Below are 27,153 nucleotides of genomic sequence, written 5' to 3'. Positions count from 1 at the left end.
ACGTTAGTGCGTTCGTCTTCTTGTCTTCTTTGACTAATATTTACAGATTTGACATTACTTCACAAATCCAGCCACGTCTGAGTTAGCACAACTAGTTTCATTATAAATTCTGAATGCCACCAAAACAAAAATCACAGATTCAAAATAAATCAGATTTATTCATATATTGCCAAATCTTAACAAAGTTGAATCACACTGAGTAACAAAAGGTGGTTGTCTCGTTGGAGGGGATCATCGGCATAGGAGTGAAAATTAGTTCCACAACTGAATCATTTGGGCAAAAGTTGAACAATATGGAGACTTTACTTGGGACGGTTGTCATTGGAAGCTTGTTCACATTGTGAAGCTTTTAAATGCAGTTTATTTTACTGAGGACAAAGAAAAAGACAGATTGTAAAACATGGACAGTCTGAGATTGCTTGGACATCCTGACTGGCCATGATTGTCTTTGGAGCTTCATTAACAGTGTGCACACATCACATTTTTTTTTGCTACACTCTGGTGCAAAGTTTATTAAGTTCATTCCAGGAGTAATCCACAGACTGCCAGATGCTCCAGCTGAGGCTTGAACTCACAACCTCAGCATCTCTCTGCAGGTTCCTGTCCACCATCCTTTCAGTTAGCAGCCAAACACACTGGCTCATTGCCCCACAGAGACTTAATGACCAGCAGCTGTAGTTACACTATTTAAACCTCAGATAGTTTCATGTTGGTTCAAATCGATAAGATATTTGACTCTAGCAGTCATTGTTGGTCGATGTATGCTGGATAAGAGAAAGTAGATTAAACACAGCACGTCTCTCAGTGGGCTCCAAAAGACCACTGAGCCATCCTGACATGTGTGTCCAGCTGCCAGTCTCTGATGAGGAACTGCAAAAAATCCTCCAAAAAATTGACAAAAAACACAGACTGTTATGTGTATTTCCTTCTTCAAATCTTTATTTTGGTCATTTAATATGTTTTGCTGCGTTTCAACTCCTACAGTTGTACACTTCTGAGAGACTCTGTGGCGCAATGGTAGCGCGTCTGACTCCAGATCAGAAGGTTGCGTGTTCAGATCACGTCAGGGTCAGATCATCTGTTTGCACTTTTGGTAAACGCTCACATACTCTGTGGTGCAGCAGGACGTGTTTTTCTGATGATCCATTTAATTTCTTCACATCACTATTTCCCATTATTTTAGATGGACACACATCACCATTTGATTTTATTTCAGTTTATTTTGAACTATATAAAAAAAAAAAAAAAAACCAAAAGTCAGCAAGTTTTATCAATGATATGGAGGGTGGAGGGTTTAGAAAGTAGTTAGAAAGTCACAAATGTTACCTTAAAGGGCATATTGCAGGTTAAGGACCACATTGAATCAATGTTTAAAAAAATAATATTGGAAATGTTTTGCTGGAAAGTGAAGGAGGTAAAATGTCCACAGCAGAAGGGGGGCAGATAATTGGACACATCATATGAGGGGCTCGTCCGGGATTTGAACCCGGGACCTCTCGCACCCAAAGCGAGAATCATACCCCTAGACCAACGAGCCCTTGATAAAGTTTTTTAATTATTGAAAAAATTTTACTTTTCATTCAGATCTTTATTCAAGCGTTCTTTCTTGACTAGAAAGATCCAACATTAAGAACAGAACAGCTACACACAAACAAAATAATGATGAAGAGCCCTTCAAGAAGGGGGACAAGAGGGTGTGTGCCAACTACAGGGACATCATGAACCTCTGTTTCGGGTGGTGGTTGGATGTTATTGGTTTTTCTTAATCAATATCAAACTAAATAATGGCAATAAAGGTTAAATAAATAAAGGTTGCAGACCCCTGATCGAGGGGTATGATTCCGACTTTGGGTGCAAGAGGTTCAGTGTGTAAATCCCAGAGGAGCCCCTCATATGATGTGTCCACTGTCTGCGGTTCCACTATTCAAGTGTCAGTAAGTTAGACAACATGAATTCAGGAAAGCTTCTCTGACTTCAACAGGTTCTGTTCAATGTGCTCTAACTGCTTCTAAATGTCTCACTGGATCAAAAGCTTTGAGCTACGATAGGCTATGTAATTATTTAAGATTGATTTGTAAAAATAAGCCAAAAAGTCACTTTCACACAGGCCGGTTAGCTCAGCTGGTTAGAGCGTGGTGCTAATAACGCCAAGGTCATGGGTTCAATCCCCATACTGGCCACAAGCAGCAGAGGCGTGGGTTTGAATCCCACCACTGCCAACCCAGCAGTGCTTCACTCTCAGTGGAGTTCCTGCTCATCACTTCCTGTATTACAGCTTTTACTTGCAGTTTCTGGACAAGAGTTATTAGCACCACGCTCTAACTAGCTGAGCTAACCGGCCTGTGTGCATTTGCAGTGATATTTTTTTTTTCACTGCAATTTGCTGTGCATTTGCAGTGAACTTTTGCACTGCTTTTGCCATGTCAGACGATCTGTGATGTCAGAAGGTTTGTGATGTCAGATTATTAAAAAGACATTTTATACTGAATTGAACTCTTAATTCTTAATTTTTAATTCTGATTCATTTGACTTTGTCTGTTGTTTCTGCATCCTTGTTCGGTCAGACCAACAGCAGGCTGCCATCCACAGTTCATCACTTTTATTATTAATGATCAGCTCAGAACCAAACAGTGTATCTTTCATCCAAAGACACACTCCACTCTCCACACAGGAGGTGTTTCAGGTGTCTGTGTCATGACGGTCAGCTACTTATGTTGGAATATTTTAAGATCCTCTGTATATTTCCATGCATCCGAGAGGTGCTGTGGCTTAGTTGGTCAAAGCGCCTGTCTAGTAAACAGGAGATGCTGGGTTCAAATCCCAGCAGTACCTATTTAAAGGTTGTTGAGATAAACTCATGTAACTTCTTCTGCAGGAGTTCCATTAAAACTCTCTGACCAATCAGGTAACTGCAGAGTCTTCATGTCTCCCTTTGGAACATCCTGACGTTTTGTGGAATAGATGGCCGTGGAAGGCCGGTTAGCTCAGCTGGTTAGAGCGTGGTGCTAATAACGCCAAGGTCATGGGTTCAATCCCCATACTGGCCACAAGCAGCATCTCAGGACTTGGTGTTCTCTCCATCGACTTCAATGCAGTCTGAAGTCTTTTTCCAACCAGTGGAACTGCCCCCTGGTGGTCATTAGAAGTGCAGCTAAACTTATCAGATACAACAATAACACAAAGTTACAATGATCAGAGCAAAGACTGCAGATATATCATTTCCTTTGTAACAGTTTAGTGATTAGTTTCCAGCTGGCATTGTGCACCATCCAGGGGATGTAGCTCAGTGGTAGAGTGCATGCTTTGCCTGTATGAGGCCCTGCGTTCAATCCCCGTCATCTCCAGCGTTGATAATGAAGCACAGGAAGTACTTATCTTGTGCAACACCCTGATCTCTCAACTATCCACTCAGCTTGGAGCAATTTATCCTGTGTAGTCATCCTACCAAATTACCAAAGTGAACACAAGTGTACATGTGATGACAAAACAACAGCCATTGAAGTCCACTTAAAGGCAAACTCCTAATATTTCGGCCTCTTTTTTTAACTCACGTCAAAACATCATAATGAAGTCACGTCAAGTACATATAGAGCAGGTCTAGACCAAACTCTTATTAAAATAATTTTGACTTTTATTTTGAGAGCAGGAAGAAGGATATCCAATCATCTCATCTGCCACACCATGCAGGGAATGTAGCTCAGTGGTAGAATGTGTGCTTTCCATGTATGAGTCCTTTGGTGCAATCCCCAGCATTGCTAAACAAGCACAGGAAGTACTTATTTGTACTAATATGACGTGGGTGTCATTCCCATTCTGAAGTGTCCAAGGTGCCTGATTAAGGCTCCACTCTCTTCGGAGGCGTGGGTTTGAATCCCACCACTGCCAGTTGCCTCCATTCCTTTGGATCCTGCATACAACATCAGTTGAGTGTGACGACTGAGTTCTCAGTTTAACACATGATGGATTCTAGGTCTCACACATGAATACGTTTTATACCATTCATGCTGAAATGAGAGATAAAAAGCTTGTAGGAAATGCCAAAGGTGCCACAGTTTCTACTAACAGTTGATTGAGGAATCAGAGGAATTGAAAACTGAATCACATCAGTGGAGGTGCGGTGATTTTCTGTTTGCAGAAACAGGCCCTGTGAGCAGCTAAGCCACAGAACATCTTTATGACATTCTACAGCTACGATCAAAAGGCTTGTTGGGGAAATCCTTTCACTGTTTCACTCAAGTCCACAGCGCTCTGCTCAGTTTTTTAGTTTTCAGCTGATCAGTATCTGTGGATGGACCTGGTATCTGCTATATGGAGCTTTGCTTGGTTTGCATAGCTGCCTTCCAAGCAGCTGACCTGGGTTTGATTACCGGCCATTGCAGTTCAACTGCTGCAGGCGCTTTGACCAGCTAAGGTCAAAGCGCTGGTCAAGCTAAGCCACAGCACCACTCTGAAGTACATGTATATACAGAGGATGTGGTAATGGAAGTGTAATGTGTATACTGCAGCTGAGGTTGATGGTAAAGTGGTTTGAGCTACCATTTGAGCTAATTCCCCTGAGAGAACAAACTACCAGACAATTGGTCACCTGCCAAAATAAAAATATATATAATCACACTGTGCACGTGCAAATAAAGATCAGTATATGCATCACGGTACCACTTTGGGTTTGTTTAGTGAACATGTGCTGATGGCTGGGGAATTAGCTCAAATGGTAGAGCGCTTGCTTAGCATGTGAGAGGTAGTGGGATCAATGCCCACATTCTCCACAAGACTTTAGCTCTTTGTTGGAGATACAGCAACAAGTGAACTAAACACAGCAGGTCCCTGAGTGGGCTTTGGAGCCTTTTGGTAAACAGAAGTAGGACTGTTGTTGTGTTTGGAGCTTTGACTGTTTCCTGAACACATCATAAACTTAAGCAGCTGCTCTCCTGCTCACATGTTCTTCACACCATCACAAGATATCGATGGTGGGTTGGTGGACCGGTGGACACTTTGATATCAGTAAATCCACTGTGTTTTAAAGATCTTCAGAGTGTTTCAGAGTTTCTGACATGGATACAGACAGACAGATCCAGTGTCCCAGAGAGAGAGGAGGCCCGCTGAGCTGTCGTGTTCTTCTGTGGAACAGACAGCAAAGACTGAGACATTGCATGCTAAATATAAATAAAATCACATACTCAACGACTTGTTTGGCTGTTATTGCTGTTATTGCCCCCTGCCAAACTACATGTTTTCACATGGGGGGGGTTGAAATTTCAAAGGAAAAAGAAAAGACTGAGAGAGGCTTGTCTGTATCGTTGTTCAGTCAGATCTACAGCAGGCTGCCATCCACAGTTCATCACTTTTATTTTCATTCCTTCTTCAAATCTTTATTTTTATCATTTAACATGTTTTGCTGTGTTTGAACTCCTTAACGCTTTGAGCTACAGAAAGAACAGGAGCTGTCGCACCACACAAGCATTTCAAAATAAAAGCCGATTTAGATTATTTTATTTGTATCTTTAGCTCAGATGTAGGCAAAACACAACACTGTCGTCAAGAAGGATCTTTTCCACTTCGGTGACAAACTCTCAAACAATATTTCATGGTTCTGGTGAAACCAAAGTCGAGGAAAAGGACAGCACAACTGTGTGAACATCAACATGTCGAGTTCATGGAACAGACCCTGGCTTCAGGTTTGTAGACAGATTAAATTTGTTCTCCAAAGAACAGAAAAATGATGAGACAGGCAACAGGCAATGTGTTGCACTGATGGTGAGAGTTGAACTGAACAGTCAGTTGCTCCTGACTCAGTGATGCTGTTGGATGCTTATAGGGCCGCCGTTCTTAAAGTGTGGGCTCCACCCCACAGGTGGGGAATAGAGACAGGACAGGTGGGGCTTTTCATTTGAACATTTAAAGACAGGCATATTTCTTCAGCATTTTGTTGGGGCAGGTGGGACTTAAACACTGACCCTTGTTCAAAGTTGCAGTTTGGCAGGAGACACTCAGAGACAAATGTTCTACCACTGAGCTTCTGCGTAACTGTCCACTATACTAACGAGGATCCCACATGTCCCTGAGACATGCGTCACCATCAAGGAGCTTTAACTGCTGGACACTCTGACTTCATTTTCCAACAGGTGGAGCCCCCTGGTGGTCATTAGATAGACTGCAGGTGGAAGTCTCAGTACTTTTTAACCAGCACATCCACTTTTATAGAAAGTTTATGTTCCTTAACTTATCAGATACAACAATAACACAAAGTTACAATGATCAGTCCAGTAAGACATTTCTATGCATCTCTCTGCGCATGCGCTCAACCATTTGAAGCGAACGTGAGATAGTGTGACTTATGCATCTGTGTCATGTTGGAGATCAATGAAAGACAGGAAATGCCTTTGATCTCCAGTGACGTCACAAAGTCTCGTTGTGGAGTTTTTGTTGTTGATGTTGTTCTGAAAGATCTGCATTAGTGAAACATTCATTCATACACAAGAACATCACGTATATTGTTGGAATAGAAAATCTTATTTTTTCTGGGTGTGCTCCTGAGAAAGAGGCTCAAATCCAAACCCAGGAGACAGAAGTTGAGTGAGTCAGTGAGGAAGAAGCTGCTCGTTCTCCTTCAACAGTTTGATCTGAGGAAAAGTCACTTCCTCTTTTCAGGAATCAACTTCTACCATCTGTCCACTAGATGGAGATAACTGAGCATCAACTGAGAACTGAGTTCTTCATCATCTGGAAACAGACAGCATTGTTTTCTTCAGCTGGAGCTCTTTGTTCAAATCTACATTGAGATTCAGAGCCAAATGTTTTTCCTTTCCTGGATTTACTTCATCATTTCAGTGACTCTGTGGATTCAGCTGACAAATGCAAAATACAACCAACATTTAAACGATGACGTGTTGAAAGAAAACTTTATTGATTCAGTCTGGTCAGCAGAATATAACCTGATGAAATCAGCAACATTAAACTGATGTTTCTACATGAATGCATCACTGATTCTAAAACCATAAACTGAACATGAACACTCTGCACACTCAGCGTTACACACATGAAGACAACATCATGTGTTTAAGGTGATGTTGAGCTGAACAGGACTTGTATTGAACACACAGAGGGAGTGCACCGTTCCTGGAGATACTGCAATACCAGGTCGATGCGTGGAGTGGACGGAGCAAGCCCCTATTCCATCTCCCTGTTCCAAAAATCTATTTAATATATGGTCCCCGGGTAGGGGACGTATCAGATATTAAACTGATAAGAACAGATACTACACTTGATCTTAGCCAAAAGACCGAGAAGCGATACCGCTCAGCTGTCGGAGGTAACGGAGTGTTTCTCCGCACCGACCCGCTCAGTGAGGGGTCAGAGTCGGCTTCAGTAACAACATCACTCCGAGAGAGAGACACAAACAGAAGACATGAAGAAACGAAGGAGGGATCAGAGAACAACCACAGACATGTTATTTTCACAAAGTTACGTTGTAGAGCAAAGAAAACGTCTCTTCTTGGTCACCTGTAAAACTTCATATCTATGTCAGTTTACCAGCTGAATATTATTGTGAAAACATCAGTTTGTCCTCTCATGTGATTGGCCTCATGGTGTGTCCATCAAAATAACCCCCCTGTCTGCACGGATTCTCTGCAGATTCGGCTCTCCTCGACTGGACTCGGCTTTTTTCGACCGAAAGAGAGAGTCCACAGAATAAAACTACAACACGACACCCAACATTAGCTTAATGCTAACATGCATTAGAAAACGCCATAGACCGGCTAACGGGATTAGCATCCATACCGCGATCATTTTAAACAGTCACGGAACTTATTTCAACTCAAGCATGACAGTGTTACTAAAGTAAGACGGGACAAATGTCACACTCAGAATCGGATCAACGAAAATGCACCAAATGACGTCACCACTTTCAGTAAGCAATACTCCCCAGAACAGAGAAAATTCTGGTGACTACGTCACACTTCCACTAAGTTATTGCCGGAAAATTGCTTTTTAAGACAGAAAAGAAAATTTGTCAGAGCGGACAATTTTTCGATTTAAACATTGTGATTATCATTTCCTGTGTCACATCTGTAATGATATACAGATATCTGTAATGATGGTGATTTAGTTTTCTAACACATCCTGAAGTTTCAAATGTCGGAGTTTTGCGGTTTCGGAGAAAACCTGGCTAAATGTTGGTCCCTGTCTGGACGAGAGTAATGCAGCCGCACTCTGCGAGTTAACAGCTTATCAAAACACAACGATTCTGTATTGTCATGACAGACAAGAGTATAAAGAGAACACCACAGAGAGGTCCGGTTCCAAACACTAACCCTGGTTTATGTGCAATTCGTTGTAAAATTGTAATCATATCAAAACAAGATGATTCACATCTGTCCTCATTCAACTGATTCATCAGTTAACTGCTGTTAAAAACTGTTTGTTCATTCTCTCATTTCAGCATTAGGAAGCAATGTCTGCTATAAAAGGCATTCATGTGGGAGACCTAGAATCCGTGATGTGTTTCACTAAGAGCTCAGTCATCATCAGCCATCACATTCACCTGATTTTGTACACAGGCTGGATCCAGAGCAGAGCTGGGCATTATACAATGCGCACGATTGCTACTTCGGCCCATGAGGTCCAGGAAAAACTGCACTGTTTTACTTATGAGGCAAAAGATTTCCTCCAAATTTCAAGTTGTACATATGCTATTACAGGAAATGTTGTAAATTACAGTGTGCCATTTATGAGTCAGTATGTTCTGTTCATTAATGTTTAAGCTTCATCTGCTTTTTAGTGTCCAGGACACAGAGGAAGAGGACGTCTCCACATGCACACTTGTTCTTGATGTTTTCACTTACTGTTAAATTAAAAAAATTAAATTTTAATTCATCCAAGTGTAATTAGTTGTTATCTGATATATATTATATATATATATACATAAAACAACTTTGTCCCCAAACACACCTTACAGCAGTAGAGGTGAAAGAAAAGCAGTTTCTGTCAGAAGTGGGATTTGAATCCACACATCAAGGGGAGGTTTTTCACTCAGACAGCTGTTTGCCACTGTTGGTTGAGGGTGTTCCTCCTTCCTGTTTCTCCAGCGTTCTGGGGCTGAGGGGCTCACAGTGGATGGAGTGGATGGATCTGCATCCATCAGAGAATGTCTCTCCTGGCTTGCCAATTCTGGTAAGAACGCATGTCCCATATGGTCTAGCGGTCAGGATTCCTGGTTTTCACCCAGGCGGCCAGGGTTCAACTCCCGGTATGGGAATTCTCTTGGATTACACGACAAAACTTTTTCTGTTGCAGCCTGCTATTCCAGCTAGAATTATCCTAAATATCTGCCTTTGAAGCCATCAAACATGACGAGGTGGCCGAGTGGTTAAGGCGATGGACTGCTAATCTGTTGTGCTCTGCACGCGTGGGTTCCAATCCCATCCTTGTCGGTGGTTGCTTTAGTCTGTCTAAGTTGCAGCCTGCTATTCCACTTAAAATTATCTATCCAGTCAGAATTATCCTCAACGTCAGCTGGTTAGAGCGTGGATCATTTCACAGGAGACAAACTTTGGGAAGATGTTGGCGACATAATATTACAGGCTCGTCCAGGATTTGAACCCAGGACCTCTTGCACCTGAAGTGAGAATCATACCACTAGACCGAGAGTTAAAGAACATTTCATGAAAGAATCCAGTTTGATGAAAATTGGAAATGGCTGTTTATAGTTTATCACTTGTTAGGATCCCCGTTAGCTGTCACTGAGGCAGCAGCTACTCTTCCTGGAGTCCAAATGAAAATGCACATCTGCAGTCAAACAGGTTCACAAACCACTTTACCATCAACCTCAACTGTATACACATTACACTTCCATTACCAGATCCTCTGTATATAGATGAATGTTGCAGTGCTGCTGTGGCTTAGCTGGTCAAAGCACCTGTCTTGTGAGAGTCATGATGGTCAGCTACTGATGTTGGAATATTTTAAGAATCTCTGTACATTTCTGTACATCAGCGTGGTGCTGTGGCTTAGTTGGTCAAAGCGCCTGTCTAGTAAACAGGAAATCCTGGGTTCAAATCCCAGCAGTACCTATTTTAAGGTTGTTGAGATAAACTCATATAACTTCTTCTGCAGGACTTCCATTAAAACTCTCTGACCAATCAGGTAACTGCAGAGTCTTCATGTCTCCCTTTGGAACATCCTGACGTTTTATGGAAGAGATTAAACCAAACCAGATACTCCAACAGATAATCCAACAAAAACAGCTGAGGACAGTGCTGTGGACTGGAGCCGGTAACAGGCTGAATGATTTCACAGCCAATGCTGTCAGCTGGTTAAAGATTTGTAAAAATAAGCCAACAAAACGCTTTCACACCGGCCGGTTAGCTCAGCTGGTTAGAGTGTGGTGCTGATAACGCCAAGGTCATGGGTTCAATCCCCATACTGGCCACAAGCAGCATCTCAGAACTTGGTGTTGTTCTCTCCATAGACCTCAATGCAGTCTGAAGTCTTTTTCCAACCAGTGGAACTGCCCCCTGGTGGTCATTAGAAGTGCAGCTTAACTTATCAGATACAACAATAACACAAAGTTACAATGATCAGAGCAAAGACTGCAGATAGATCATTTCCTTTGTAACAGTTTAGTTATTAGTTTCCAGCTGGCATTGTGCACCATGCAGGGGATGTAGCCCAGTGGTAGACTGCATGCTTTGCATGTATGAGGCCCTGCGTTCAATCCCCGTCATCTCCAGCGTTGATAATGAAGCACAGGAAGTACTTATCTTGTGCAACACCCTGATCTCTCAACTATCCACTCAGCTTGGAGCAATTTATCCTGTGTAGTCATCCTACCAAATTACCAAAGTGAACACAAGTGTACATGTGATGACAAAACAGCAGCCATTGAAGTCCACTTAAAGGCAAACTCCTAATGTTTTGGCCTCTTTTTTTAAACTCACGTCAAAACATTATCATGAAGTTACGTCAAGTATATATAGAGCAGGTCTAGACTGCTCTGCCTTGAGAGCATGAGACTCTTAATCTCAGGGTCGTGGGCTCGCGCCCCACGTTGGGCGATAAGCTTTTAGACCCAAAGTTACATTTCCAATATTCTGCCTCGTCTTTCAACCACATGAAATATTGTGAGGTTGAATGCTGCCCGCTGACTGGTTGTGTGTCCAAATGGCTTCAAAGACATCTTTCTGCCATTCACTCCTCCAAACCTTCGGACACAGCTTTGAGCTGTCTCACAGGTGTCATTATTTCAGTGAAGATGTATGGATGGATGTATTCCCCCTGAATCCTGCGATTCACAGCTTCCACCAAATGGAGCCAAATAAGACACAAAACTTATTGTGATGTGAGTCTGAAGAGCTGCTGCCTTTGATACATCACCTGATGATGTCACAGTACTCACAGAATGAAAATCCTCCTTTGAAGCTGCTTTGAAGAATTTCCAAAATCACATGTGATTCAGATGATTCAGACTTCCTATCCAGCAGGACTGACAGCTTCCTGTGGGATTCTCACAGAGATGATTCAAACCTGATCACAGTGATCAGTATGGATATACAGTATGTTTGCTGTCAGTGGAGGAAACTCTCAGACAGGACTAATAGTCATGTTTGGGATGTTCCTGGATTTGAGTTGAATGAGTGTAAATTCTCTCTGATTTTAACACACGTTAACGTCATAGACCAACATGGATCGTTGGTCAGATTATGAGACTGACACGCTGCCTACGAGGGCTGGAACCCAGAGTAAGTAACAGAGTGAGATGGAGGAGAGCTGTCAGTGTTTCAGTATAAACATACATCATACAGCCCTGACCACTGTTGTATCCAGACAGTGCTGACTGACTGACAATGGGACATTAACATGGCCCAGTGACCACGTGGCCTAATGGACAAGGCGTCTGACTTCGGATCAGAAGACTGAGGGTTCGAGTCCCTTCGTGGTTGGGCAGCTGTGTGTAGGTGAACGGACTAAACTGTGTCCATTTTACAGAAACAAGTGAGGTTTTTCAGATCTCCTCCACAGAAGGTGGATCTGATCTCAGGTCATGGCCAACACTGACCTCTGCTGCTTGATGCTGCCTTCATCCTGATGAATGTTGAAGCAATGAAATATGACAAGAACAGACACTAAACTGACAACAGGACATTAAAATGGGCCACACTCAGTCTGAAGGTGGATGAGTTCTGACTGCAGAAGAAAGTTTCAGAGCGTCTTCCAATGGCTGATTATTGATCTGTGATCAGGTTATGAGCTATAAACACTGATCATCTTCAGGTTGGTACAACAATCAATCAAATATGCTGCTTTCTGGGTCTTAACATTAATAATAACAAGTGTTGACAAAAAATGCTGTCTGTGACATTCACATTAGAATTCCAAACAATATGTAAACTCCATGTCTGAATAGAGGTGGATGTGTGAACGTGTGTTAAAATCAGAGAGAATTTACACTCATTCAACTCAAATCCAGGAACATCCCAAACATGACTATTAGTCCTGTCTGAGAGTTTCCTCCACTGACAGCAAACATACTGTATATCCATACTGATCACTGTGATCAGGTTTGAATCATCTCTGTGAGAATCCCACATGAAGCTGTCAGTCCTGCTGGATAGGAAGTAAGCTACAGGAAAGTAGATCCCTGGAACTGGTTCAAACCTGAACCTTCTACTGCTGGATGTGCTCCTGTGACGTGTGTTAGTAGAAGTGGGGCACAATCAGCCAGTGTGCGGTTCTTATATGACAGTAACCTGCAGAGTGATGCTGAGGTTGTGAGTTCAATCCTCAGCTGGTTGAGCTGTTTGAAGAAAGGTGGTATCTTCTTACAGCGCAAAAATTCTTTCTTTTTTTGTGGATGATGTCACAGTACTCACAGAATGAAAGTCTTCCTTTGAAGCTGCTTTGAAGATTTTCCAAAATCACATGTGATTCAGATGTAAACACAAAGGCTGCCTCACTGTCACCATTCAGAGCAGCTGAGAAGATTATTGGTCATTCATTGATTGATTATTAATGATCAGCTCAGAACCAAACAGTGTATCTGAAGCACAGGAAAGAGTTCTGCTCTCCAACACTCTGATCCCTCAATTACCATCGAGTGCACACTGTTAATGAAGCTCAGGTAGACACAGGTAGATGAATAGTCCTACATTAAAACCGTGGATGGATTTCCCCAACAAGCCTTTTGATAGCAGCTGTAGAAGGTGCTGTGATCAGGTGACAGTCTCCTCTGGAATTGAGGGTTCAAATACCACTCCTGACAGTCTGTGCTGTTACCCAGCTTCTTTGTCTGAGGGCCCTCTGGGAAAGATCTTTGTTGTGCTTTAAGTCACATCTGTCCTCATTCAACTGATTCCTCAACTAACTGTTAGTAGAAACTGTTTGTAAATGACATCTTTGTACATCTGACTGACAGTTACATTTGGTTGTGTGAAAGTCCAACCTCTGTTCGGGACAGACCCAGCTCAAGAAGATAAATGTGAAACTTTTCCAGATATCAGGGCTCTTTCTGGCAGAGATCCTGGGGGAGCTCTGTCACTTCAAGCCCAGCGCTGCCTTACTTTACCTGTGACCTTAATAAATGTTTCAACTGTGAACTGAAGATTTCTCCAACTCATTGTTGGGCTTCCAAGAAAGTATTTATTGCCCAACATGGGGCCTGCTAGTGGTAGGTCCATTGTTGTAAAGGAGTTTCCCATACCGAACCCGTCGAACCCAGGCCACCTGGGTGAAAACCAGGAATCCTGACCGCTAGACCATATGGGAGATGCGACCAAGCATCTCAGCATTCTAATGTTCATGCAGCCATTTTTGTGGACGATCCAATGAACCCTGTAGATCTCAGGCTGATGGTGCCAAAAGGACCACATCATCTGAAAAATTCTGCGATCTTCCACGAGAAAACGGCATCTTTGACAGCCTTTTGGACACACAAGCAGTCAGCGTGACGCATCCACCCTCACAATATTTCATGGTGTGGTTGAAAGAGGAGGGAGAATATTGAGAAATGTAGGTTAAAAAAGAAGCCTGAGTTTGAATCGCACTCAGGTACTACCTTTGATGCCGAAACCCGGGATTGAACCAGGGACCTTTAGATCTTCAGTCTAACGCTCTCCCAACTGAGCTATTTCGGCTGGATGGCTCCATTTCTGCTGGATGTTCTGTGACAGTTCTGCTTGTTTTTGCCACTGCAACACTGCTCTTTAACCCTCCTGTCATTTTCACCCCCCGCCCCCCCTTCCAAACCTTGGTTGGAATTTCAATTAAAATTTAAAAGTTTTAAATTGATGTCTTCTTAGACGTTAGATGACTTCAATTACAGAATCTATTGATTCACTCCAATCAGAGACACTGATGAATTCTTTGTGTTTCTCTGTTCTGGTCCTGGTTGGAATTTGGACAAAAAAGATGAGGAATGCCAATCCCTTTCTTTGAATCAGCTTTTACCTGCAGAATCTGGACAAGAGGAACAGTGTTTTAGTGGTTGGTGCTGGTTGGTACTAATATACTAATATAATATATATATATTAGTAAATGGCAGAGAGAGAGATGACCTGCATAAAGAGACTGGAGCCTGAATACAGTTCCTTGGTCACCATATCACATACATCTTCACTGAAATAATGACACCTGTGTCACCTGTGAGAAAGCTCAAAGCTGTGTCCAAAGGTTTGGAGGAGTGAATGGCAGAAAGATGTCTTTGAAGCCATTTGGACACACAACCAGTCAGCGTGCAGCATTCAACCTCACAATATTTCATGTGGTTGTGGTTGAAAGACGAGGCAGAATATTGGAAATGTAGGTCAAAACAAGGTCCACCTCTGATGCTGAAACCCGGGATCAAACCAGGGACCTTTAGATCTTCAGTCTAACATCAGTTTTAGGTTTAATTAAACAATTCAATGTTGCACTCATTCATGCACTATGCAATGTTGAAAAGGCACATAAAATGGGAATTTGACTGTTTCATAATAAAGTTAGGACTTAAAACACTAAAGCCTGTGTGCTCCCTTTGGCTCCATCAGATCCAGGACCTTCAAGTCGTTGCAGTTAATGGCTCGTTGGTCTAGGGGTATGATTCTCGCTTCGGGTGTGATGTCACAAAGGTTCTAATGACATCAAAGGGATGAAAGACTCCTCCCACTTTTTTGTCATGAACTCCACAGGCAGCATGGCTCGTTGGTCTAGGGGTATGATTCTCGCTTAGGGTGCGAGAGGTCCTGGGTTCAAATCCCGGACGAGCCCATCTGTTGCCTTTCAGCCAATAAGGGTGCTAACTGTTCCACTATGAAGCTGTGTGAGGTTTGCTGTCTGGTTGTTAGTTGCAGTATCTTGGCAACTGAAGCAAGAGCAATGGTAGTTTTGTGGCTCATGCTGTGCTGAGGAGAAGGGATCTTGGTGATTGAATGCTTTTCACAGGAGACAAACTTTGGTAGGAGTCATGATGGTCAGCCACTTATATTGCAATATTTTCAGATCCTCTGTACATCTTTGTACTTCTTTGTACTACTTTTGTGGTGCTGACATAACATGATGTTCTATCTGTCACCATCTTTGCTGGTCCATGATTATGATGCATATAATGATCTTCATTTGCACGTGCACAGCGTGATTATATATATTTTTATCTTGGCAGGTGACCAATTGTCTGCTAGTTCACGATGTCCTTAAAGGCAGATATTTAGGATAATTCTAGCAGGAATAGCAGGCTGCAACAGGAAAAGTTCCAGTCAGACCTCTCGCACCCGAAGCGAGAATCATACCCCTAGACCAAAGAGCCATTGACAGCAGGACATTTATGGCATTTAAAATGTAGTCAAACGTTTTCTGAGCATTGATCATACACTACAACATTTAGTATCCTTCCGAACCTATTCTCGCTTCTTGGAGATATTAAATATCTGTCCCAGTGGCCTAATGGAACTAACTGCTTATAAATGTCTCACTGGATCAAAAGCTTTGAGCTACGATAGGCTATGTAATTATTTAAGATTGAACATCTTACATTACTGACATCTGACATTACTGTTTGATAAATTTGGTGACAACTGCACTTTGGGTCCATTTGGAGAACATGGGGGGCTGAGTGACTTCATCACCAGAAATTAAAATGTCTAACATCGATAAAACCGTAGCAGCACAAATAAGAATTTTTACAGCGCAAATAAACGGTACCATTTCGCGTCCATTCGGAGTGGATGCTCACCATTTTGCATGCAATGGTGGTATAGTGGTGAGCATAGCTGCCTTCCAAGCAGTTGACCCGGGTTCGATTCCCGGCCATTGCAGTTTAACTGTGTGTCTACAATTTAACTTGAGATCCTGTAGATCTCATGCCAATGGTGCCAACGATGAACGTGCTGGGCCCATAACTCAGAGGTCGATGGATCGAAACCATCCTCTGCTATTTATACACACTACATGAGATTTTCAGCAGCACTGATTAACAGGAAAACATCGAGAACTCTGTCTGTCATATCTATAATATTGATCATTGTGACCTACAGCTGATGAAAACCCAGAAGTACTTTTTTTTCTACAACATCTGACTTTAGCAACAAGGAACTGCTGGGAGACATGAAGACTGTGCAGTTAAGTGACTGGTCAGAGAGAGTGCTGTGTCCTTTTAATGAAACTTATATGAATTTAACTCAACAACCTTAAACTTTATCAATGAGACACTGAACCCAGGATCTCCTGTTTACTAGACAGGCTCTTTGACCAACTAAGCCACAGAACCACTCTGATGTACAGGGATGTATTTTGGATCTGAAAATACCCCCAACATACGTGGCTGACCATCATGAGTCTGAACAAGGTTTCTTTATCATATAATAAACTGTCACATTAATGTCCTGAATGTGCTGTGTGTAAATAATGAGGTTCATCAAAACAAAGTCAGAACCAGAGCTCAGGCTGTTGGTACACAAACAAAGAAAGGCATACTTGTGGATTCACAAGATTATATCAGGATCTGACCTTTTCCTGTTCCATCAGTAACCATCAAAGGAGATGCTGATTCTGTGATGTCACAAAGGTTCTAATGACATCACAGAGATCAAAGCCTCCTCCCACTTTTTTCTCATGACCTCCACCATAGAGTGCTGACTGCTGCAATAATGCTGCCTTTAATAGAAGTTTAGGAACATTTAATTAAAGAATACATTTTGATTTTAATGATTGGAAAATGGCTGTAGAGTCCTACATTAAAACATCTGAAAAAATCCTGCGATCTTCCACACGTCTTTGACAGCCTTTTGGACACACAACCAGTCAGCGTGACGCATCCACCCTCACAATATTTCATGCTGTGGTTGAAAGAGGAGGGAGAATATTGGAAATGTAGGTAAAAAAAAAAACCTGAGCTTGAACCTCACTCAGGTACCACCTTTGATGCCGAAACCCGGGATTGAACCAGGGACCTTTAGATCTTCAGTCTAACGCTCTCCCAACTGAGCTATTTCGGCTGGATGGCTCCATTTCTGCTGGATGTTCTGTGACAGATAAAACACAAATCTTATGATCTTATGGTGAGCACTGTGGACTTTGAATCCAGTCATCTGAGTTCAAATCTCAGTGGAACCTCTGCCATCTGATTCAGTGTGATAGTGATTAAGAATAACACCCAAAACAGATGCTCACCTACCAACTCAGAGCAGAGAGAAGGATTCATCAGACAGTTTCTCTCTTCACCTGCTGCAACAGCTCACCGACCTCTGTGGTTAGGTAAAGGTCCAAAGAGGATGTAGATCAGTGGTAGACGTTCATCAAAACAAAAGGCCACTCAAAGCAGAACTGCTGCTCAGTCTAACATTCAGACAACAAATTGACAACAAACATGACGAGGTGGCCGACGACTCTCTCCTTCATTGCTGATAGATACATTAATGTGAGCAGTTAACTATCCGTCTATTCACACACAGTCCAGGTCGCTGCATGCTGAGGTGGCAGAGTGTTTAAGGTGATGGACTGATAATCTACTGTATCCTGTGTGTGGGTTCACATCTCATTGTCTTCTGTGTTCAGCTGTCCATGTTGCAGCCTGCTATTCTAGGTAGAGTAATCCTAAACGTCTGACTTCAGGTCCATATATCAATCAAACCTGTTGAAGTTTAATTCAAAAGTTATCTGGATGTGTTGTATCTGCTTTCAAAGTTGTTGTCAGGTCATTAAGATTAAATAAGGAGCTTACAATTCCAATACCAGTTAGTCAACAAAATATGATGAGCCAAGTCCACTGTGACAAATGGAATGGAACAAAGGATTTTCTTTAGCATATAATAAACTGTCACATTAATGTCCTGAATGTGCTGTGTGTAAATAATGAGATCCTGGGTTCAAATCCCAGCAGTGCCTTGCTCCTAATGTTAGATGTTGTGGATAGAAAGGACTCATACATGGAGAGCACAAAATATAAAATACATTTGTCCCCAAAATACATATTACAGCAGTAGAGGTGAAAGGAAAAGCAGCTTCTGTCAGAGGTGGGATTTGAACCCACACATCAAGGGGGAGAACGCAGAAAGATAAACATGAGCACACACTGAATGTTCCTTTACATTATGAGACATAACTTCAGCTGGAAAATGTCAGGAGTTTTTCAAGCAGCACTGATCATCTCATCATCATCAAAATGTATTCTTTCATCAAATGTTCCTAAACTTGTATTAAAGGCAGCATTATTGCAGCAGTCAGCACTCTATGGTGGAGGTCATGAGAAAAAGTGGGAGGAGTCTTTGATCTCTTTGATGTCATTAGAACCTTTGTGACATCACAGAATCAGCATCTCCTTTGATGGTTACTGATGGAACAGGAAAAGGTCAGATCCTGATATAATCTTGTGAATCCACAAGTATATAAAAGGACACAGCACTCTCTCTGACCAGTCAATGAACTGCACAGTCTTCATGTCTCCCAGCAGCTCCTTGTTGCTAAAGTCAGATGTTGTAGAAAAAAAAGTACTTCTGGGTTTTCATCAGCTGTAGGTCACAATGATCAATATTATAGATATGACAGACAGAGTTCTCGAAGTTTTCCTGTTAATCAGTGATGCTGAAAATCTCATGTAGTGTGTATAAATAGCAGAGGATGGTTTCGATCCATCGACCTCTGGGTTATGGGCCCAGCACGCTTCTGCTGCGCCACTCTGCTCGCTGGATTCAGGTCACAGTGTCCTCTGGAGTTTTGTGTAATTTCTAACCACCACATCCACTTTCTCTCTCTTCCACCTGCAGTCTATCTAATAACCACCAGGGCTCCACTGGTTGGAAAATGAAGTCAGAGTGTATTGAAGTCTATGGGGTTTCATACAGACAGAGAGGAAGAAATCAAATTTTGAGAGGTTTCATGTGGCCAGTATGGGGCTTGAACCCACGAGCTTGGCGTAAACCGAATATAACTGGCCAGTTACCAGGGTCATGGACAGGCCAACCGCTGTCCATGAGTTGTTCTTAGAATGTGTTAAACAATGTGTGTGAGTGTTGTTGTGGGTGTGTATCTACTGTAACAGACCGACTGTAGCTGAATAGATAGAACGGTTTCATCCTCCTCCTGGTCTGTAGACCAGTTCTATAAATGTTATCTTATAATTCTGGTCATATTTGGTATCGTATTGATTTTAAATGGGTGTTTTTTCTGGTTTTTAATATAACGTTAGTAAACACATTTTCTGCCATGCTGATGATACCCTTCCTGTCACTGACCATTTTGAAATCTTGAATTCAGAAATCCATCCCTAAGACTTCCCTCTCCTTTGTACAGCACAAATTTACTTTGAGATAGTGTGAGTTTAAACCAAACTAAACCTCATTTTGGATGCTAGCACGCTGATTGGTTGTGTGTCCAAGCAGCATTGAGTTTCTGACTTTACAGACACTGAATTTACAGACAAAACAAAGTTATTCAGGTTTACCTGAGCCTATTCCTGAAGCAGACAGTCGAGTGAACGCACCTCCATTATCGAACCAGAAAGAGAACCAAGAAAGCCTCCTGCAAAGCTGCTCTGAAGTCTGTGAGTGTTTGTAGAGCATTCTGTACCCACGTGGACCAGGAACCTGAGTAGCTACTAATACACATTATTTTCTCACTTTGGTTTCAGAACAGTTTTAGATTTAAATAAACAATTCAAGATTGTAATACATAGATTAAAGCTTAGCAGTGGTGGGATTTGAACCCACGCCTCTGAAGAGACGGGAGCCTAAATCCAGCGCCTTGGACCGCTCGGCCACACTACCACTGCAGTCTCTTTGTGTGAAAGTTTGTTAATTGCTCATGCTGATGTGAATCATTATTTTCTCACTTTGGTTTCAGGTTCCATTTTTGTTCTGATCTCCTATTTAAAATTAATAATAATAATGAAGAACCCAGGTTACAGTTTTTTTCTGCTCTCCATCTGATGTTCTTTTCATTTAGACTCCATGCAGGCTGTTAATGATTCATTTGTTTGTGTGTGGGTATTTTTTTCTGAGAATGTCAGATATTTGTTGTCCATAAAGAAAGGATTCAATAAAGATCAGAATGAAAAGGAACATTTCCTCCAGTTTGTCACGCCCCACCTGTCATGTCTCTGTTCCCCACCAGTGGGGTGGAGCCCACACTTTAAGAACGGCGGCCCTATAAGCATCCAACAGCATCACTGAGTCAGGAGCAGCACAGTGACAACTGTACACATTACTGGAGAAAGTGATAAATGACATTCTCCATGTTTTCCTGTAAATCAGTGCTGCTGAAAAACTCCTGACATTTTCCAGTAAAAACTTATGTCTCATGATGGGACATCCTTCTAAGATACTGTGACAGTTGAACCACCAATCTGTCTGATGACACCACTTGGATGAGAGGCCAAATGTCATTTACAAACAGTTTCTACTAACAGAGAGCTCTTGACTTGTTTTGTGGCAAAGGATTTTCTTTAGCATATAATAAACTGTCACATTAATGTCCTGAATGTGCTGTGTGTAAATAATGAGGTTCATCAAAACAAAGTCAGAACCAGAGCTCAGGCTGTTGGTACACAAACAAAGAAAGGCATACTTGTGGATTCACAAGATTATATCAGGATCTGACCTTTTCCTGTTCCATCAGTAACCATCAAAGGAGATGCTGATTCTGTGATGTCACAAAGGTTCTAATGACATCACAGAGATCAAAGACTCCTCCCACTTTTTCTCATGACCTCCACCATAGAGTGCACTCTGTTAATGAAGCTCAAAAGGCAATGTTGGTTCTGCCATACAGCTTTTGGTTGCAGTCTCTGGACTAGAGAAACAGTTGTTTAGTGTTTGTAGCTGTGTTAAGCAGATGAAAATTTGGTGATTGCCCTTTTTTAACAGGAGACAAACTTTGGTAAGAGTCATGATGGGACCTCTTGCACCCAAAGCGAGAATCATACCTCTAGACCAACGAGCCATTAGCTGCAAGTACTTGTCTGTCTAACGTAGCTGAGTTATATGTAACAAACTTAAGTTTCCAATGAGGACTCTGCTAACCATGTCTATTCAACGTGCAGCAGCTGTCACATTCATGCAGCTTGTGTAGAAACTGTTTATTCCATCAGAGCCATCAAATCCAGCATGCAGGGGATGTAGTTCAGTGGTAGCTCAAGCTTCCTTTGAAGCTGCTAGCTATGTCGCCAATATCAGTGCCTGACCATCAGGACTTACCAAAGTTTGGTAAGTAAGCAAATATTCACCGGAGCTCAGGTAAGAACTCTACAATTGTCTTTTCTCTTTTTGCACATTAAACTGTTAAACTTAAGTTTGCTACATCTAACTCAGCTGTACTCAGTCAGCCTGTACAGATGATTCAGTAAAAGCTGAGTTATCTTTAGTCCAACAACTTCATCCACAAAAAGTTGTCAGGAGTGGGGTTCGAACCCACGCCTCTATTCAGAGACCAGAATTCCCCGCTTCACAGGAAGTAGCGTAACTTAAGTCTGGCGCCTTAGACCACGCCTTAGATGGGTTTACCCATCCAAATTCCATCCTGAACCACAAAATTATCATTGCAATCTCTGGACAAGAGAAACAGTAATTTTGTGGTTGTTGCTGATCCACTGACCTCCTTGACCTCCATGAATCCATACAAAAAAAAAACAAAGATCTGCTGTGTTTAGTTCACTTGTTGCTGTATCTCCAAAGAACTAAAGTCTTGTGGAGAATGTGGGCATCGATCCCACTACCTCTCACATGCTAAGTGAGCGCTCTACCATTTGAGCTAATTACAATTTGTAGCGGAGCGGTTAAGACGATGGGCTAGAAATCCATTGGGGTTTCCCCGCACAGGTTTGAATCCTGCCAACAACGTTTACTTCCTTTTATGGACCAAGTTTTCCATTTGGGGAGAGACACAGCTGAGTGCTGTTTTAGGACTCATCTAAGAGGAGGAGAGCACTCACTGGTGCTCAGTTATCATTATCAAGGCCGGTGATAGGGACACACCTTTAGTTCCACTTCCAGGTCATGGAAGCAATAATGAGAAGTCATTTCTACTGTGTGCTGTGCTGAAATAGCTCATTTGGGGGAGCATTAGATTGAAGATTTAAAGGTCCCTGTTTCAATCCCGGGTTTAAGCAGCTACTGTGGGTCTTTTCAAAGACAATCCCTGAGCTTTGTTTTTTAATTATGGAGTTAAAGTCACTGAGTGTAACACATCACAGATTCTATGTCTTCTCCATGAACGCCTTTTATACCAGGCATTGCTTCTTAAGTTAAAGCCGAAATGAGAGATAAAAAGATATTTAGTAAATTTCAAATTGTTTATTCCCTTCACCTGTAATACACCTCTGACCAACCACAAAGTTAAGACGACTTGTCCTTTAGGCCACGTGGTCTCTGAGTGTGGCTGATTTTAATGTCCTGTTGTCAGTTTATCGTCTGTTCCATCGTCTCTACCAGCAGTTGACTGGATCCATCTTGATCACTGAGCTACATCCCCTGCATGGTGCAGCAGCTTTAGCTTCTGAGATCCTGCGACAGGTAAAACTTTTGAGTGCATAAATAACCAAAAAAAAGTGTTTTTGTCTTGTATGATAAATGCAATGTGCATTTGTGCTCCTTAGTTTTGGAGTTTGCTTCTCACTCTGGGTGCCATGAATTTTTCTCCCCTCATAGATTGTTGGACTTTCTCCGTCATTTCCCACTTTGGACAAGGGTCAGTGTTTAAGCACCACCTGCCCCAACAAAATGCTGATGGAATACATAATACATAATACATATAAGTCAGGAGCAGAACAGTACACATAACTGGGGAAAGCGAGAAATGACATTCTCCATGTTTTCCTGTTAATCAGTGCTGCTGAAAAACTGCTGACATTTTCCAGTTTAAGTTATCACTCCTGGTGGGACAGTAAAGGAATCTTTAGTGTGTATAAATAGCAGAGGATGGTTTCGATCCATTGACCTCTGGGTTATGGGCCCAGCACGCTTCCGCTGCGCCACTCTGCTCATACCTGGCTGCGCTTCAGTCTCTTCTGGATCCGTGGGTTGAAAATCCTCTGTGCTGTGCTGTGACCCAGCTGATGTGGGTTGGTTAGATGATGGTAAAGTTTTATGTTGCATTGGCCAGGAATTGAACCCAGGCCTCGCACCTGGGAGGTGAGCATTTCACTGATGAAATGCCAGTCTTCTGCGTGACAGGCACAGACACTGTTCACTATACTAACTCAGGAGCAGGAAAGACAGATATTACGTGGTGTGTGACAGCCTTTTGGACACACAACCAGTCAGCGTGACACATCCAACCTCACAATATTTCATGGTGTGGTTGAAAGAGGAGGGAGAAAATTGGAAATGTAGGTCAAAGAAACCTGAGCTTGAACCTCACTCAGGTACAACCTCCAATGCCGAAACCCGGGATTGAACCAGGGACCTTTAGATCTTCAGTCTAACGCTCTCCCAACTGAGCTATTTCAGCTGGCAGAGCCCACTAATGCAGGATGTTCTGTTCACCATCCACTTCTCCAAAGTCCCACAGTGAAGGCTTCAAATGCACATCTCTCACAGTGTTATCATGCCAAGAGAAAGAACTGACTGATTCTGACAATGAGACTGTGGCCCAGTGACCACGTGGCCTAATGGACAAGGCGTCTGACTTCGGATCAGAAGACTGAGGGTTTGAGTCCCTTCGTGGTTGGGAGGTTATGTATTACAGGTTACACCATATTTAATGGCTCTGGTGAAACCAAAGTGGAGGAAAGGGGCAGTGCAACTGCTGTAACATCAACATGTAGTGGCAGTGATCAGCAAGTTGATCAATGTAGAATGTAGTTTGTTATTTGCATCAGTGCCTCAGCAGAGGTGGGTTTTGGGCCCAGCACTCTTCCACTGCTCCACTGCTGCTTCACACTCAGCTGTGAACCGATCCAATGAGTGCTGTTGTTCTCAGGCTGATGGTGCTGAAAGGAGCACATCATCTGCAAAATCCTCCAGATACTGACCTGGAACCCCTCCTCTTCACGGCTCTCAAAATAATTTTAATAAGAGTTTGGTCTAGACCTGCTCTATATGTACTTGACATAACTTCATTATGATGTTTTGACGTGAGTTAAAAAAAGAGGCCAAAACATTAGGAGTTTGCCTTTAAGTGGACTTCAATGGCTGCTGTTTTGTCATCCCATGTACACTTGTGTTCACTTTGGTAATTTGGTAGGATGACTACACAGGATAAATTGCTCCAAGCTGAGTGGATAATTGAGAGATCAGAGTGTTGCACTATCAACAGGCTTCCGTGATTGGTCAAATGTTGGAAATGTTGGCGCTGGGGGAAGAATCCATGACGCTGATTGTCTGACGAATTTCAGACTTTGTGTACGTGATTGTGGCCTCGAACATTTCTCCAACACTTCCCCGGACAATCCTTCTGCAGCTGGCGCTCAGGTTGCAGTCTCCTCTGGAGGCGTGGGTTTGAAAGGGTCATCTCTGCAGTTGTTCTCTGAAACCGTCTGTATCTGTATCGTAGAAGAAGTAAAAACAAATGGGAAAATAACACTCAGTAACATTTATATGTACTGTATGTTGTTGTTGCAACATGGAAAGACTAACGCAACCACCGACAAGGATGGAATTCGAACCCATGTGTGCAGAGCACATCGGATTAGCCGTCCATCGCCTTAATCACTCAGCCTCCTCGTCATGTTTGATACTTGTCCTGGAGTCTCCAGAGGAGACTGCGACCTGAACGCAGCGCCTTAGAACGCTCAGCCATTCTGACGACAGAAGCTGAAAAATTTGCCCATCAAAGTGAGTCCAGTCATTCCAATACACAATGACCACGATCTGATAAGATCACATGGAGGCTCAGAGTTTGCACTTGCTCACATGTGTGGAGTGGACAAAACAGGTTGTCTACAGGTTAAGGTTTCACATTGGAACCTTCACTGTGTGAAATGACAGATTTTCTTTCACTTCTACTGCTGTAAGGTTTTGGGACAAAGGTATCTTGCCTACACGCTCCCTGGTGGTGTAGTGGCTAGGATTCGGCGCTCTCACCGCCGCGGCGCAGTGTTTTTACTGAAAAATACAGATGATTGAAAAATTGAATTATTTTGAACTCTCTCGAAAAAGCTTTGAAACCTGTTGATGTTGTTAAAGCGGCCTTTTCTCAAAGCTTAGCTTGCATGCTAGCATGGCAGGGGAATTAGCTCAAATGGTAGAGCGCTCGCTTAGCATGTGAGAGGTAGTGGGATCGATGCCCACATTCTCCACAAGACTTTAGCTCTTTGGAGATACAGCAACAAGTGAACTAAACACAGGAAGTCTTTGGTTTTTTTGTATTGATTCATGGCAGAGGTTACAAAATGAAGGAGGTCAAGGAGGTCAGTGGATCAGCAACAACCACAAAATTACTGTTTCTCTTGTCCAGAGATTGCAATGATAATTTTGTGGTTCATGGTGTTGATGCAGAGACAGAACTTCACAACTCTGACAGAGAAGCTGGATGCTGCTGTTGTGCATTTAAACTGGAAAATAGTGAGATGATACCTGTTGTGTCATTCTTTATACTTGGACGGAGTAGCAATATTTCTACGTCAAAAGACTTCTTCACTGGAAAGATTCAGGTTTAATTTGAACTCGGATCGCTGGATTCAGACTTCAGAGTGCTAACATTACACCATGGAACCCCACACGTATGCAGGTGTGATAGGAATTTTTGTCTTTTAAGTTTGGGCAGTCAAAGGTTGACCTAAATACATTTGTCCCCAAATACTGAGCTATTTCAGCTGGATGTTCCCCTTAATGCTGGATGATCTGTTCACCGTGAAGGCTTCAAATTCACATCTCTCAACAACATTGAAATTAACCTGTTTACAGACAGCTTCTGAGCTCCTGCGACAGCTAAAACACCAATTTCCCTTCTCCGCAGCACAGGATGAGCCACAAAGTTACTGTTGCTTCACTTTACAAGACACTACAAATAACACAACCAGCCAACCTCACACAGCTCCATATCATAAGGATTAGCTCTCCTGACGACTGCAAGGCAACAGCTGGGCTTGTCCAGCAAAGGAGATGCTGATTCTGTGATGTCACAAAGGTTTTAATGACATCACAGAGATCACAGACTCCTCCCATTTTTTCTCCTGAACTCCACCATAGAGTGTTCACTGTTAATGAAGCTCAAAAGGCAATCATTGCACTGCCTCACTTGCTGTATTACAGCTTTTGCTTGCAGTCTCTGGACTAGAGAAACAGCAGTTTAGTGTTTGTTGCTGTGTTTAGATGGGAACTTTGTGATTGCCCTTTTTTAACATGAGATAAACTTTGGAAAGAGTTATGATGGTCAGGCAATGATATTAGCAACTTAACACTTAGGGCTCGTCCAGGATTTGAACCCGGGACCTCTCGCACCCAAAGTGAGAATCATACCCCTAGACCAACGAGCCATTAGCTGCAAGAGCTTGTCTGTCTTTGAGAAAAGGTCGCTTTAAAACAAATCAAGTTATATTTAGTCCAACAACTGCTGTCCATTTCTACCACAGGGAGCCTCAGGCTTTAGAGTTTTCAGTCCTAACCCTTGATTGTCAAGCAATCACATTCCCATTTTATGCAGATTTTTCATCCACAAAAAGTTGTCAGGAGTGGGGTTCGATCCCACGCAAACATCCCATTCAAACAAACCACTTTACAGAAAATGCCACCTGCAGTATACACATTACACTTC

At 42.5% G+C, this 27,153-nt stretch overlaps 18 non-coding genes across 18 annotated transcripts; 11 read left to right on the top strand and 7 right to left on the bottom strand.

Annotated features, from left to right (window-relative positions):
- Positions 1-1,000: 1,000 nt before the first annotated feature.
- On the top strand, positions 1,001-1,072 carry trnaw-cca (transfer RNA tryptophan (anticodon CCA)). Its single transcript has one exon. It is a non-coding gene; the product is annotated as a tRNA-Trp (tRNA).
- Positions 1,073-1,465: 393 nt separating this feature from the next.
- On the bottom strand, positions 1,466-1,537 carry trnap-ugg (transfer RNA proline (anticodon UGG)). Its single transcript has one exon. It is a non-coding gene; the product is annotated as a tRNA-Pro (tRNA).
- A 569-nt stretch (positions 1,538-2,106) lies between these two features.
- Positions 2,107-2,180, top strand: trnai-aau (transfer RNA isoleucine (anticodon AAU)). Its single transcript has one exon. It is a non-coding gene; the product is annotated as a tRNA-Ile (tRNA).
- A 578-nt stretch (positions 2,181-2,758) lies between these two features.
- trnat-agu (transfer RNA threonine (anticodon AGU)) lies at positions 2,759-2,832 on the top strand. The gene has a single exon. It is a non-coding gene; the product is annotated as a tRNA-Thr (tRNA).
- Positions 2,833-2,973: 141 nt separating this feature from the next.
- Positions 2,974-3,047, top strand: trnai-aau (transfer RNA isoleucine (anticodon AAU)). The gene has a single exon. It is a non-coding gene; the product is annotated as a tRNA-Ile (tRNA).
- A 4,053-nt stretch (positions 3,048-7,100) lies between these two features.
- Positions 7,101-7,291, bottom strand: LOC115057985 (U2 spliceosomal RNA). Its single transcript, XR_003841999.1, has one exon. It is a non-coding gene; the product is annotated as a U2 spliceosomal RNA (small nuclear RNA).
- A 1,893-nt stretch (positions 7,292-9,184) lies between these two features.
- trnae-uuc (transfer RNA glutamic acid (anticodon UUC)) lies at positions 9,185-9,256 on the top strand. Its single transcript has one exon. It is a non-coding gene; the product is annotated as a tRNA-Glu (tRNA).
- Positions 9,257-9,996: 740 nt separating this feature from the next.
- Positions 9,997-10,070, top strand: trnat-agu (transfer RNA threonine (anticodon AGU)). Its single transcript has one exon. It is a non-coding gene; the product is annotated as a tRNA-Thr (tRNA).
- Positions 10,071-10,355: 285 nt separating this feature from the next.
- Positions 10,356-10,429, top strand: trnai-gau (transfer RNA isoleucine (anticodon GAU)). Its single transcript has one exon. It is a non-coding gene; the product is annotated as a tRNA-Ile (tRNA).
- A 1,437-nt stretch (positions 10,430-11,866) lies between these two features.
- On the top strand, positions 11,867-11,939 carry trnar-ucg (transfer RNA arginine (anticodon UCG)). Its single transcript has one exon. It is a non-coding gene; the product is annotated as a tRNA-Arg (tRNA).
- A 2,117-nt stretch (positions 11,940-14,056) lies between these two features.
- On the bottom strand, positions 14,057-14,129 carry trnaf-gaa (transfer RNA phenylalanine (anticodon GAA)). Its single transcript has one exon. It is a non-coding gene; the product is annotated as a tRNA-Phe (tRNA).
- Positions 14,130-15,168: 1,039 nt separating this feature from the next.
- Positions 15,169-15,240, top strand: trnap-agg (transfer RNA proline (anticodon AGG)). The gene has a single exon. It is a non-coding gene; the product is annotated as a tRNA-Pro (tRNA).
- A 971-nt stretch (positions 15,241-16,211) lies between these two features.
- On the top strand, positions 16,212-16,283 carry trnag-ucc (transfer RNA glycine (anticodon UCC)). Its single transcript has one exon. It is a non-coding gene; the product is annotated as a tRNA-Gly (tRNA).
- A 1,106-nt stretch (positions 16,284-17,389) lies between these two features.
- Positions 17,390-17,462, bottom strand: trnaf-gaa (transfer RNA phenylalanine (anticodon GAA)). Its single transcript has one exon. It is a non-coding gene; the product is annotated as a tRNA-Phe (tRNA).
- A 2,684-nt stretch (positions 17,463-20,146) lies between these two features.
- On the bottom strand, positions 20,147-20,228 carry trnal-uag (transfer RNA leucine (anticodon UAG)). The gene has a single exon. It is a non-coding gene; the product is annotated as a tRNA-Leu (tRNA).
- A 3,606-nt stretch (positions 20,229-23,834) lies between these two features.
- On the bottom strand, positions 23,835-23,907 carry trnaf-gaa (transfer RNA phenylalanine (anticodon GAA)). Its single transcript has one exon. It is a non-coding gene; the product is annotated as a tRNA-Phe (tRNA).
- Positions 23,908-25,623: 1,716 nt separating this feature from the next.
- Positions 25,624-25,696, top strand: trnaa-agc (transfer RNA alanine (anticodon AGC)). The gene has a single exon. It is a non-coding gene; the product is annotated as a tRNA-Ala (tRNA).
- A 1,107-nt stretch (positions 25,697-26,803) lies between these two features.
- Positions 26,804-26,875, bottom strand: trnap-ugg (transfer RNA proline (anticodon UGG)). Its single transcript has one exon. It is a non-coding gene; the product is annotated as a tRNA-Pro (tRNA).
- Positions 26,876-27,153: the final 278 nt, after the last annotated feature.

The sequence above is a fragment of the Echeneis naucrates genome, chromosome 2 (assembly GCF_900963305.1).
Source record: "Echeneis naucrates chromosome 2, fEcheNa1.1, whole genome shotgun sequence".
NCBI lineage: Eukaryota > Metazoa > Chordata > Actinopteri > Carangiformes > Echeneidae > Echeneis > Echeneis naucrates.
Note: the sequence above shows the minus strand (reverse complement) of the source record. Positions and strands in the feature narration are given on the sequence as shown.